Source organism: Otolemur garnettii, unplaced genomic scaffold, assembly GCF_000181295.1.
Source record: "Otolemur garnettii isolate 467f Iridium unplaced genomic scaffold, OtoGar3 scaffold00071, whole genome shotgun sequence".
NCBI classification, from domain to species: Eukaryota; Metazoa; Chordata; class Mammalia; order Primates; family Galagidae; genus Otolemur; species Otolemur garnettii.
The window spans coordinates 7,987,431-8,000,067 of NW_003852466.1; positions in this window are offsets into that span (position 1 = coordinate 7,987,431).

Genomic DNA, 12,637 nt, shown 5'->3' on the forward strand with positions numbered 1-12,637 from the left:
GAATTCATGCTTAGAAAATGTCTTATATTAGTCCTATTTTATTTAACACTTCTTTAGACACTTGCCTTAGTTCCTGTCTTAGATTGCAACCTTTTTTAAGGTGTCGGAGAATTATCTGTAGCTCTTGGCGCTGTTAATTTCTCATGGCTATTGAATAAATCCTTGTCTGATTTAATTCTTTTAAGTGGATTACAGTGATTGTAGTCAGTGTTACACATCTGATTATGTGCCTACTGTGTGCCAGACTTTATTCTAATCCACATAAACACCCTGATAAAGCAGAGATTACCGTCCCATCCTGGAGGTAGGAGAGAGGCCGCACCACCAGGAGGCCGCAGTCGGAACTCCAGCCCCGGCCCGCTGCCTTTCGCCGGCGTGGCGTGGTCGCCTTTCCATGTCTGTGTAAGGAGGTGGCTTTTGAACTCCTTGCAGAGGACATGGGGCTCCGCTTAGTCTATGGGCTGGTAAAATACAGGTAGGCTGAGAGGGGGTGTAAAAGCACTTTGGGGCAACGGACCAACCTCCATAATGCGGGAGAAGCAGAAGCTGTTTGTGGAAAGCAACCCTACTTCAGCGAACGATGTCTGTTGAGAAATTAAAAATAATCATTGTTATTTTGCAAAATAATTTGACCCCTAATTCTTCTTTATCAAATCTAAGCAAATCAAAACCCTGCTCTCCTCTGGCATTGCCCGCCCGTCCTCCCCCCTTTCCTTCCTTCCTTCCTTCCATCTCCCTCCTCCCCCTTCCTTCCTTCCTTCCTTCCTTCCCAATGTTAATACAAAAATAATGCCTAGCAACATAAAAAATGTGCAAGTCAAGTTTGCTTTGCATTTTCTAGTCATGGCTTATATTAAGTTGGAAATTACATTGTCCCTGATTTTTTCCAACAAGTCATCGTGGTGGATGATCTGGCTGCCACCTCTCATCCCCGTGCAGCTGCTCCCCTGTTCTGTTTGTCCTAAGCTCCCCGAACTCTGCGGAAGTCAGATGGGAGCGGAACATCCCGGAGGCAGGCTGGCTTCACAAAATAGGGAGGCAGATTGAGCACCCAGCGAAGAGGAAGGCAGGCTGGTGGTACAAGTCCAGCCTAGACAAACTATTTTCTATTTGATGCACTAACACATTGTTGGAGCTTGTCTCCCTTAATTCAAAAAGGAAAAAAAAAAAGCCTTTTTCAAAATTGTCCCCCAGGCCCTTTCCCTGTTTGACCTTACTAAAGAGGCATCATAACCATTCCATTTTTAAAAAGGAGAAGTCAGAGATATGTCAGAGAGAGAGAAAATGAAATTTTACATCAGGCAAAATTTCTGCACAGATATTTCAGAAGGATTCATAATTCTGTGGCTATGTACAAATGATCCATTTTGTTAATCTGAATTTCGAGGGTCATTAAAATTTTTTTTCTCTGCTCTGAAGTAGTTTATTACTTAGAGAGAGAGGAGAAAAAAGCCAGTTTAAAACCAGGTAAGGGAAGAAAGCTGACAAAAACATAAATTAGAGGAAGAACTTAATTTAAAAAGTGTCAAAAAGGATAGATAGTCTTAGTTCAATAATAAAGCCTGGTTCAAGAGCCTTCTATCTTTAAATAAAGCATTCAAGCACTCTATTACCTGTATACAACCAATCTTTGATTTCCAATCTAAGTCTATTTTGCCTCTCGTGATTAGCATACAAATGTGAAAAAAAGGAAAAAAGTGGTTACATGCGTGACGATTAGGACATGCCTTTGCCTTAATGTCACTGGTTTGTCAGGCTAGAGGTGATGAAATGAATTGCTGCTTTGTAGGCGCCTTCAAAGTAAATCTTGTCTGAAAATGACTCCTATCCATCTCCTCTTATTTTTGTTCTAAGTTCATCATACAAATGGCAAGCGTGTAAGCATACATTTGCTTTATAAGACGAGGTGTGATAGCATATAGCAACTTGCTAATGTGTGTGAGCAAGAGGTAAGCATGGCTCCTCCGGAGGCACTGTCCCCTCCACGGAGCAGCTGAGAGCCCAGAGACTTAGCCTAAATGTGGGGGCTCTACCCTGTCAAGAATCACATGCTCCATTTAAGAAATGAGAGGGCAAAGTGCCAAGACACACCTCATGCTGGCTGCTGACTCAACTCACAGGAAGAGCTGACACTAGAGAAATCTCTTTTAGTTTCATCTCTGTGCATACTGTCCAGGGCCCTGCCTGACCCCCAGACTTTATGAATATAGTGTCTTGTTTACTTTCGTGTGAGTGGTGTAGAAGCCTGCCAAAGCTGACTCGTATAGCTCTGTAATACTATTGCTGGGGAGGGGCATTCGCCGCATCCCTACCTACCAGCATCCTCTGAGTCATCTCTTGAGTCCTTGCGGAGGGATCATTCATCCCAGGCAGGAGGGGCACTGACTTGCAGGACGTGTGCCCAAACAGGGTCTTGGGGGGCTTTGGCCCCATTGGGAGGGGCCTCATAGCCACAGAGGTTAGGTCACTGTGTCTGTGGCTGCTGACGGATGGCCCCATTTACATCAAAGGCAGTTATTATGCATGAAACCACTGTAGCATCATTTGTTTCAGCAAGTTCAACCAGTCAATTTTTCAGTTCCTTTCTGGTTCAGGGTCAGAAGCAAATGACAGATCTCAGGTTGGCTTCATTTTGGGCCAGTGATACGTCCTTCCTCATTTATAGCAAATCCATTTAAAGAGCATCCTATGTATAAGACACGAGAGGGCCCTTTCCGTGGCCTCTTGGCACTACATGCAAATTCACCTGAACAGATAAATTGTGCCTGGGACTCACCGGCACTCTAAGTCATAGACCTTTAGCATGTGCAGGGGGGAGGGTGGCTGTCAGGTGCAAAGGTAGGTGGGAACCAGGCTTAGGGCCATGGCTGGAAACCCTGAGTCAGCTTTGAGAGTCACTTGAATCTACATTTAAAGGAGATCATCTTTCTCCACTTTGAGATAATGGCTTCAGATTCAATTCTAGGAGAAGAAATGACTAATACAGGTTTAGAGCTCCACTTAAAAGTTCACTAACATTTGTGTGGCACATTCTAATTTAAAACTGATCATTATTTATAAATAAAATATTATTTAACCCATATAATACCCACAGGAGGGAGGCACTATCCCTGTTTATCAAGGAGGAAGCTGAGTCTCCAAGTGCAAGCCAATTTCATAGACAAAATAGAAAAAAAGAAAAGCAGCAAATACAGAAAAGTAGGAAAAATATCTTTTTATTCCCATGCCAAAATTTCAGTAAGAATCATATTCCAGATGCAAAAAAATGAGAGGGCAACTTATGTGACAAATATCATCTTGGCTCCTGACCCGTTGGACAGAAACTCTGGGGCAAAAGCACTGAGAGTTCACTTTTGCCTTTGAGCACAGAGCAGAAGGGAATTGTCTCAACACCGAGCAAACAGGGAAGGACATGAGTTACCCCTGTGGTGGCCCAGGGAGTGTGTGGTCGCCTGGGCCTTCTGCCTTCCCTCCAGAGGGAGGGAAGCTAAGTGTTCTTAGCTTCTCCGTGCCACAGAGTCGGTTTCTCGTACTTGCCGGCTACGTTCCTGCAGAACAGAGTATCAGACTCTGCCCTCTGACTCTGTCACCTTTTCTGTAACTTCTTTAGAGAAGCATGAAACGCTTCCTATGCAATGTTACAGCAAAGCCACATGGCGGGGGTTGGCGGGGGGAGATACCTGCAGCCGTAGGAGGCCACGTCCGGAGGGAGAGTACGTAATTCTTAAGATCTATTAACTTCAGACCTCGTACAGGTAGGGTTGAGGCCACCCTAGGTGATGTTTAATTTGATGAGTTCTGTGTGCCTGTTTGTTTATAGGAAAGGCGCCAGAATAACTTCATTATACACAGATCTCCTATCTGAGATTTCCGTTCTTTATTTGACGGGAGGAGACAGAACTGATTGACAGTCTCCTTTCTAAACATTAGTGTTTCAATATTACAAAACCAAGGCTTTGTGTTCATCTGCTTGTGGAAGGAGGTTTTGTGAAGGTGTCTCATCCTTTAAAAACACCCAATTGTAAATCTGAATAAAAGTAAAAAACAATTAAACTCAATAGACACTGGAGTTAAATGCCTTCCCCAGTATTCCCAACGATCACTGAAGGGGACGCGGAGCCAAGACTTTCCCCACAGGATGGTGTGTCAGTAGCTCATTCATTTTATGTTAATAATGTGTTAGAGCCCACAACGTGGAGACTGTCCAACAGGCACACGTGGGGGGCTGGGTAAGGCGCTAGGTGCATCTACTCATAAGAAACAGCAGCTAGCGTCATACCATCTGATATTTCATGCAAGATATTGAATCAAACATTTCTCCCAGTGATAGACACACATGCACAAAATGTAACCAGTTCTGTTTGTCTTCCCACTGTCATATGATGTGGTACCATCTGGCGTCCGACAGCAGCACCTCTGCCATCGGTGCCTTTCTGTGTGTGAGGGAAGTGACACTGCATTATTAGAGCATTTAAATAGGTGCTTCTTGGGCACTGTGCAGAGGTAAACGGGCTTTGCAGCATTAATGCATGGAGGCCTCAAAGTAGCATTAGTGAACACATTTGTAAGTTTTACAAGTTGAATATTTTTAGAGAAGAGTTAATAATCTTATTTAAAAGATTTTCAGTAAATAAGCCAAGTTCATGTACGTATTCATCAGTTGTGTGAATACAAAGCAAAAGAATGGGGAGCACATTTGTTAACAAAACTACAATGTAAGTGAGAATTTTAAAAGATGTGCATATATCATACAGGTTTTTTTCTAAACCAAAAGAAGAAAATACGGGAATATTTTGAAAAAATACATATGAGTAGTTGCAAACCTTAAAGTGGCTTATGTCGTCTGGAGTATAACTCACGCATAGTACTCTTCGATTCTATTATTACATTGGTTCTACAAAAAAGAAAGACTGCAAAATCAATTTAATATTTAACTTACCAGTTTCCAACAATCTAAAACTTTTTTGGTAAATGGTTAAGTTAAATTTGATAATAGATTTATTTAGATTTATTTTGCTTTTTCAAAGCAAACAAAAAGTATCTCCACAAAACAGGCAAAGCTCGCCCTCTGTGCCGCTCAGAGGCAGTCTGTGTGATCTGTAGGCAGGGGGACAAGGCATCTGTTGAAAGTAGTTTATTCAGTAGATGTTTAGTGACACCTACACGGTGTTGAACTCTAGGATGGGACAGTGAACAAGGTGGACGGAGTCTCTGTTTCTCCAGAGCTTGTGAAGAAATGTGACTGTTCACTAAGGTGCCAGGTGGTAACAGACACTGAGGTGACATCAGTGGGGTGCCCTTATGGACAGAGGCCACAGTGGGGCTGTGTGACTTTGGGTGATGCTGTGAAGACTTCATGGGAGATGCTGTGCAGGCCAGTGGTAGGGAGAGGCCAGGAACCGGCCACCCGTGTCCCCACCAGGGAAGGACTGACCCACAGCCCTGCAGTGGGAGCAAGGAGGTGGAGGGCACAGGTGAGGGCGTCATGAAGTCAGCAGGAAGCACAGGAGACTATGAAGCCCTGTGTCAGGACCTGACCTGGTCATCAGGGAGAGCGGGGGAGTGGGCTGGGGCTGGGCAGAGGCTCCTCCAGCCGGCTCCTGTCGGCAAGAGGAGGCGGGTGATCACGACTCAGATGCAGAGGGTCCCGGAGCAGCTTCCACATCTCATGCCTGGTCCTGGGATACACCGAGGGGTAGGACAGAGCACCCCTGCTTCTTACACAGAGTCTTGTCTTAAGAAGTTCCACAGATTAACCTCTTCCTATTTCTAATGTCTACTGGGGAAAAGGATTTGTCAACCTTTGTTGGCTTCTCTATTCTTGCTATTTTTATAAAGACTCTACTTATTTATTTCTCTTCCACAAACTCAGGCTCTTGAATATTAGGCATGTTCATGTCAGGGCAGGTCTGAAGTGCAGCATTTCCCTCTGAGGGAGCACACTGTGATCACCAAACAGCCGTCAGGGAAGTGGGAAGTCGGCACACCCTGCTGAAGGCTCAGCCCACCGGGGAGCTGGGGATGCTTATCCCAAAGAAAAGACGACTGGAGGACACCCTTGAAGGAGCTGTGTTGGCACCAAGACAGCTGGTCTCTTGGATGGTGGAGGAGGTTTGGGGCTGGGCTGAGGGATAGGCAGTCAGTCTGGGCCCCAAGTCACAGGGAAATATAGATGGTCCCTAGGAGGTACTTGCTGGGACCAGAATAACTGTGGACGTGTTTTAAGATGCTGCCTTGCGACCTGTGTTCCAATCCTGGCCTCCCCTTGCACTAACTCAGTGATCTTGTGCATATCACTTTGATCATTTCCCAATCTGGAAAAAAAAGGACATAATCATGCCCTTCTCTAACCAGGGGTAAAAGAAAAGACATGTGAAAGAACCCAGCACAGAGCAGCTGCCTCGTATGCATGAGTACATAGGTCACTAGGAAAGTTTTGAGACATGCTGTGTTATGGTCCATTGTTTCACTTCCAAGAGACCCAGTTACAGTGTCCTTTCTGATTCACCCTGCAGGTTTTAACTTGCTTGGTTTATCAGTGTTGCTGGGAGGGCCTCATTTGTTTCTATCCATATAGATTCTACTTTCTTGATTTTTGTGTATTTTGAAACTTTTATAATGACCCACATATAAATTTTTCCAACCAGGGAATGCGCATAAAATGGCTCCGTACTCCCCACCAAGGGAATGTACTGACGGAAGATGGTTAACGCCTCCAGTGGCACAGGCTGGGAGAGTAGACTTGAGACAATCCATTATTTCAACAATACCAACAACTTACCCCTAGGGCCTATTATTCCTTGAGAAAAAGTGAGGAGTGTGTCCTGAGGATCCCATCGTGGTATCCTGCTGAGTAGCACCTGATCAATATCGAAATCCTGGCCCGGTGCAGTGGCTCACGCCTGGAATCACAGCACTCTGGGAGGCTGAGGCAGGTGGATTCCTTGAGCTCAGGAGTTCAAGACCAGCTGAGCAAGACTGAGACCTTATCTCTATTAAAAATAGAGAAACTAGCTTGGTGTCACAACAGGCATCTGTAATCCCAGCTACTCTGGAAGCTGAGGCAGGTGGATCGCTTGAGCCCAGGAGTTTGAGGTTGCTGTGAGCTGACACCACCACTGCACTCTAGCCTGGGCAGCAGAGTGAGACTCTGTTTCAAAAACAAAAAGCATCAAAATTCTAACGTATTCTGGGCAAACATGGGCTTCCTGGAGTCTTTGTAATTCCTACAGTTATTATTAAGAAGCACTGGAAAGACCCAGCTTAAACATAACCTTTTTTGTAGAATTCAATGTTGCTTTTGACATTTTTGGAGAAGTAGCATCTAAGATGCTGTCTGACCTGCAAGGGCTGGGACTCTGATTCTGAGGGCAGTTTGCAAGAGCTGTTATCTCTCTCTGCAGTGTGTATGCCAGCGGAGAGTTCCTGAGCAGCCACTCTGGGGATCACCTAGGAACATGGGGGTGGACCTTACAGACAAGGGCATGGCTCTCCAGGTGGCCTAGGAGGACAGAGCTGGAGGTGAGGTCCCAAAGGACCATGGTCCCCAACATTCCCCACTTTTTTTTCTTTTCTTTGACCATGTTCCATCAGAATTCCAATCTGTACAATGCACAATCTGCTCCGTCCAGAAGGTCTGATGGCCTTTGCGATGTCTGAGGGTGAACTACCACATCTTTATTCTTCTACAGTTTACCTGGATTTCTGATTGTTGTAAAGGCCTTTTCATGCTTCCCATTTTGGCCTGACCTTGTTCTCATCCTTCTTTAGAGTTTCTTCACAGATGCTCCAGATCGTGTGAGAATACAATGTTCCCACCCAGCCTGCCAAGGTCTGCTGCCACTCAGGGTAATACCAAGGGGTGAAATAGTTGTCCTGTGAAAGGGACCTTTGAACAGTTTCAGTGGTACTGAATTAGGTGCAAGTCTGAGAGATGATCGGGCAGCTACCATCAGCTCTGCTCGTGTTTTTGTGGTGTGTTTATCTCAGAAGATTAATTGGTTCTTTCCCCAACTAGTTTTCAAATGGCGTATGTAAGATGCTTCAATTATGGTTGTGACTGGCATTTCACGGCTCTGCTGAGCCCTTTGCAGGAGAAGAGTTGTCAGCTCCACATTTGCTGCGCCCCTGCAGTAGCAGCCTCCTCCGTCCTCCGAGTGACCTGCTGCTGCTTGAAGCTGTTGCAGTGGGTCTTTAGGGCTGTCACCTTGGTCTCTGGGTGCTTTATTTAAAACCCAGGGAAGCTGAGATATCTCCTGTAAGATTAATGTAAAGGAATCTCAACCCACTAGCTCAGATAAGGTAACTTTATTTTATAAAATGCCACTTATTCTCCAGTTTGGAGCATTAAACCTTCATTTCACTTCTACCTGGGGTTGCCTGCCCTGCTCAGACTCACAATGCAAAAGCCTGGACTGTGTTGGTGTCCATCTGCACAATGCCTGTGCCCAGCCTCCAGTGCCTGCAGCTGCCTGCCTCCTCTCTGCTGTATCTCCCCTTGTCTCTGTCTCTTCCAGGGTAAATCATATTAAGAATTTGTTCCAGATATTGCTCTGTGTATGAAAATCATGTATTTATTTTTTAAAAAGTTAGAAGAACTTGGAGTCTGCTTTGCTTCTCAGCCACCCCCATTTCTTCTCTGAGATAAGAAGCATGCAGACATTACCTTCTGGAGTAAAGTAAAACTTGGAGAAAGAAACTACTTAATACAGCAAAATACTATTCATATAACCTTACTGTAATCTTAACACAATGATTAAAAAAAAAGTTCAGCAACCTTGCCAAAAAAAAAAAAAAGATCTATGTCTTGGATAGAATCTATGTAGAAATTAGAGGATGACTGTCCTTATAAGTTTGTTCTATTTTATCTAGACCTTGATGTTAATCTTTTAAAAGGCCTATTAGAATTCTAGATTTTTGGGAACAGTTTTCTTATAAAAATCAGTAATATGTTTCTGGCCTGGATATTGCAGATAAGACATTTTTGCATCATTATTATTTTTTTTTTGTCTTAAGTGAGCTGCGTTGATAAAGGAGAACGAGAAGGTATTTCTCAAATCCCCACGAGGGTTTTTGCATCACCTACTCTGTCCCTCTGTCCCCAGCTTGCCCACTTCCAAGCAAATTCCTCTAATATTTAATCTAACATCCTTGAACGTAGTGGGCCCTGAACTCCACCAACAGCAGCTGACATCCGGAATCAAACTTTGAAATCACTTCTGTGCAGATCACCCAGCTCCACTCTCCCTTGCTTCACTTTACTTTTGGCAAAATCTCAGTCTTGATTAAATCCGATTTTGCCTCATTGCATCCTCATCACTGTGCCTGAATGTACTTGGGGAAAAATCAACCAGGTGCATCTCATTTTAAAATCATAGCCACAAGTTTCAGCCCCTATTCTGCAAGGCCGTCCGTCACACTGTGTTTCTCGTGTTTGTTCATGCTCTTCTAGACAATAGTTCTGTGTCTTTTTCAGGTGGGAGTCTCCTCAAACCTCCTGCATCCTTATTATAAGTCAGTGAATTTCTACTAGGGAAATTGCAGCCTTCATAGGGGTCTGCCGTCTCCCATCCACCCCCTCACCAATGGTGACTTTGACGTTGCTGCCTTCAGTGTTCAAGTCTCAGGCTTCTCTTTACTTGGCTTATCAGCAGGATTCAATATGGTGAATCTCCCTTCCTTGAACTTCTGGAAATACCTTTGCTCTTCTTGCTTTTAGCTCGCTGACCTCTCCTGGGCATCTTCCTGTCTTACCTACTCTTTCTCCACGTCCTTTGCTTTTCTTTGTCAACACCCTGACCTATCAACTGTGGCCCTACATTACACCCTAAGTCATCTCACAATCAGTCTTGCACTCCAGTTGCTGTGTGGCCAGTCCTCACACTGTGTCTCCACCTTTCCCCTGTCTCTAACCACATGCGTGAGACCTTCTCAGCTTCTCCATTGCAGTGGGGATGCATCTCCAACCACCTCAGTTGTCACTTTTCGGGCATGAGCTTTGCTCTGTCCATCCTGTTGTGAAGCCACAAACATAGGAGCCACCCTTGACCTCTCTCTCTCCCATCCATTCCATTTGTAATCCACAAACAAATCATCTGTTCTAACCAAAATATATGCAGAATGCACCCTCTCCTCTCGGCCTCAGTCCCTAATGCCCTCTGGCCTGGATTGTAGCCCTTCACTGGTCTTCTGGCTTCTACTCTTGTTTTCCTACTCACTCTTTTTTTTTTCTTGAGAAGAGTCTACTCAGTCTCCCTGAGTAGTGCCATAGGCATCATAGCTCACAGCAACCTCAATCTCCTAGGCTTAAGTGATCCTCTTGCCTCAGCCTTCCAAGTAGTTGGGACTACAGGTGCCTGCCACAATATCCAGCTACCTTTTCTATTTTTAGTAGAGATGGGGTCTCACTCTTGCTCAGGGTGGTCTCAAACCTCTGAACTTAAGCAATCCACCTGGCTTAGCCTCCCAGAGTGCTAGGATTACAGGTTCTTACTCATTCTTAGCAGCACAGTATCCAGAATCCTTTTCCAGAATCACACATCAGGTGCACCACTCTCCTGCCCAAGCCCTTCCATTTCCTTGGTGTAATGGCCAGTTCCTTACCATCAGGGACTTACCTCACCCCTCCCAAACCCATACATGGGGTACATTGACCCTCCCAAACCAATGCATGCGGTACATTGCTTTCTTTAGGCCTCTCGCTGCTGTTCCTCTGTCTGATTGGGGGCTACTATAGGAGCGCCACACTTACCCCTTGGCCCACGCCAGAGGCACTGCAGCTTTGGAGCGCAGTGTGGTACTGACCTAGCAGTTCCTACCTAAAGTATCTAAGTTTCTACCCAAAGGTCTCTTTCTGGCCTTGGGACTGTGCTCAGCCTGCACAGGGCAGACTGGCAGTAACGGTGGGCAGCATCTGAGCACCTCCCTCTTGCTGGGTGGGGCTGACCTCAGGGTATTTCTTGCAGTTTGTTGGACAACCCTTGTGGGGTTGGGCCCTGATTGCCCGCATAGTAAGACACTCATTAGCCTACCCTTAATTTTTCTACTTTAAGCTGTTTTATGATTAGAATTTTTAATGTTGAATTGACCTTTTCTAACTGAGGTTAATTAGTGGCAATTTTGTCATAATGGATTACCTTTATGGTACATTGTTAGATGAGTTTGCTAATATTTTGTTAAGGATTTGTGTCTATGTTCACTAAAGTATCCTAGAAGTTTCTTTCTTCCAGTTTTTTCTTTTTGCCCCCTGGTTTTGCTGTCATTATTCTACTTATCTCTTTAAATGAAGTGAAGAGTGTCCCTTTTTTATCTGTTCTCTCTGTGAGTTTGTATATGATCAGAATCATAATGCTCTGGCAAAATTCATTTGTTAAACTTTCCAAAACAGTTTATTTTTCAGGGGAGAATTTTACATACAATTTCAATGTAATGAATGCTCTGAGACCATTAAAAATGTAGATTATTCTGAGTCAGAAAAATCTGTTATGTTTTAGAGGAATTTATTTGTTTCTCCAGTCTTCAAATATAAAGTTGTTTTGAATATTACATTTCTGATATTTCTATGAGGATTCCCCCTTTCTCATTCCTAATAGTTTATCTGTACTAGTCTTCTTTTCTTGATCATTTTCACCTGAGTTTTATCTTTTTAAATTGGTTTTTTCAAACAATTTTTGATTCTTCTGAGATCCTAATTTTATCTTCTTTTCATTGCCCTAATAATTGTTGTTTATTGCTCTTCTCTTATCTTTTCTTTATGATTATTTTCTTGTTTGTTTTTTTTTTTCTAACTTCTTAAACTGGCTGTTTAGCTCACTACCTTTCAGATTTTATTCTTTTTATGTAAAGCATAGATACATTCAAAGCTATACATTACTCACAAGTAGATAACATTTTCTATATTGCACAGGAATTTAAATATCTAATATTTAATTGCCTTGAGTTCCATGAGTTATTTAGAAATATTTTAGACTTTTAGTTTCTTAATGAATGTTTTCTTTTGAGTTACTCTCTTTTCTTGACTTCTAACTTAATTTTTGCTTAGAGAACATGGTTACTATGATATTACTCATTTGAAATTTGTTTTCTAGTATATTGTTGTTTTCATAATACTCTATGTATTATTATTATTATTATATATGTATTTTTTTTCAGTTTTGGCTGGGGCTGGGTTTGAGCCCATCATCTCTGGTATATGGGGCCGGTGCCTATCCTTTGAGCCACAGGTGCTGCCCACGCTATATATGTTTTTCAAGACTACTAGGTTATATATATATGCCTTTTAGCTCAAGTTTGTATATTGTTTAAATTATCTGCAGCCTTACTGGCTTTTGTCTGATTTATCACTTACTGAAGGAATTAGTTGAAACTTGTATATTGTAATAATAGATTTGTAAATTTTTATTAGAGTTTCCTTAATTTTTGCTTTGTGTGTTTTCAGGCTATGTTATTAGATGCTTACAATTAGATTCAGAATTGGTATATGTTCCTGATAAAGTGAATTTTTTGTCATTATATGGGAAGTTAAATAAGGTCATTAATAATAATAGTCCTCACACCCCGAGCAATTGAAGCAACATCAAAAATACACTATTGGGACCTGATCAAACTAAAGAGCTTCTGCACAGCCAAGAACACAGTA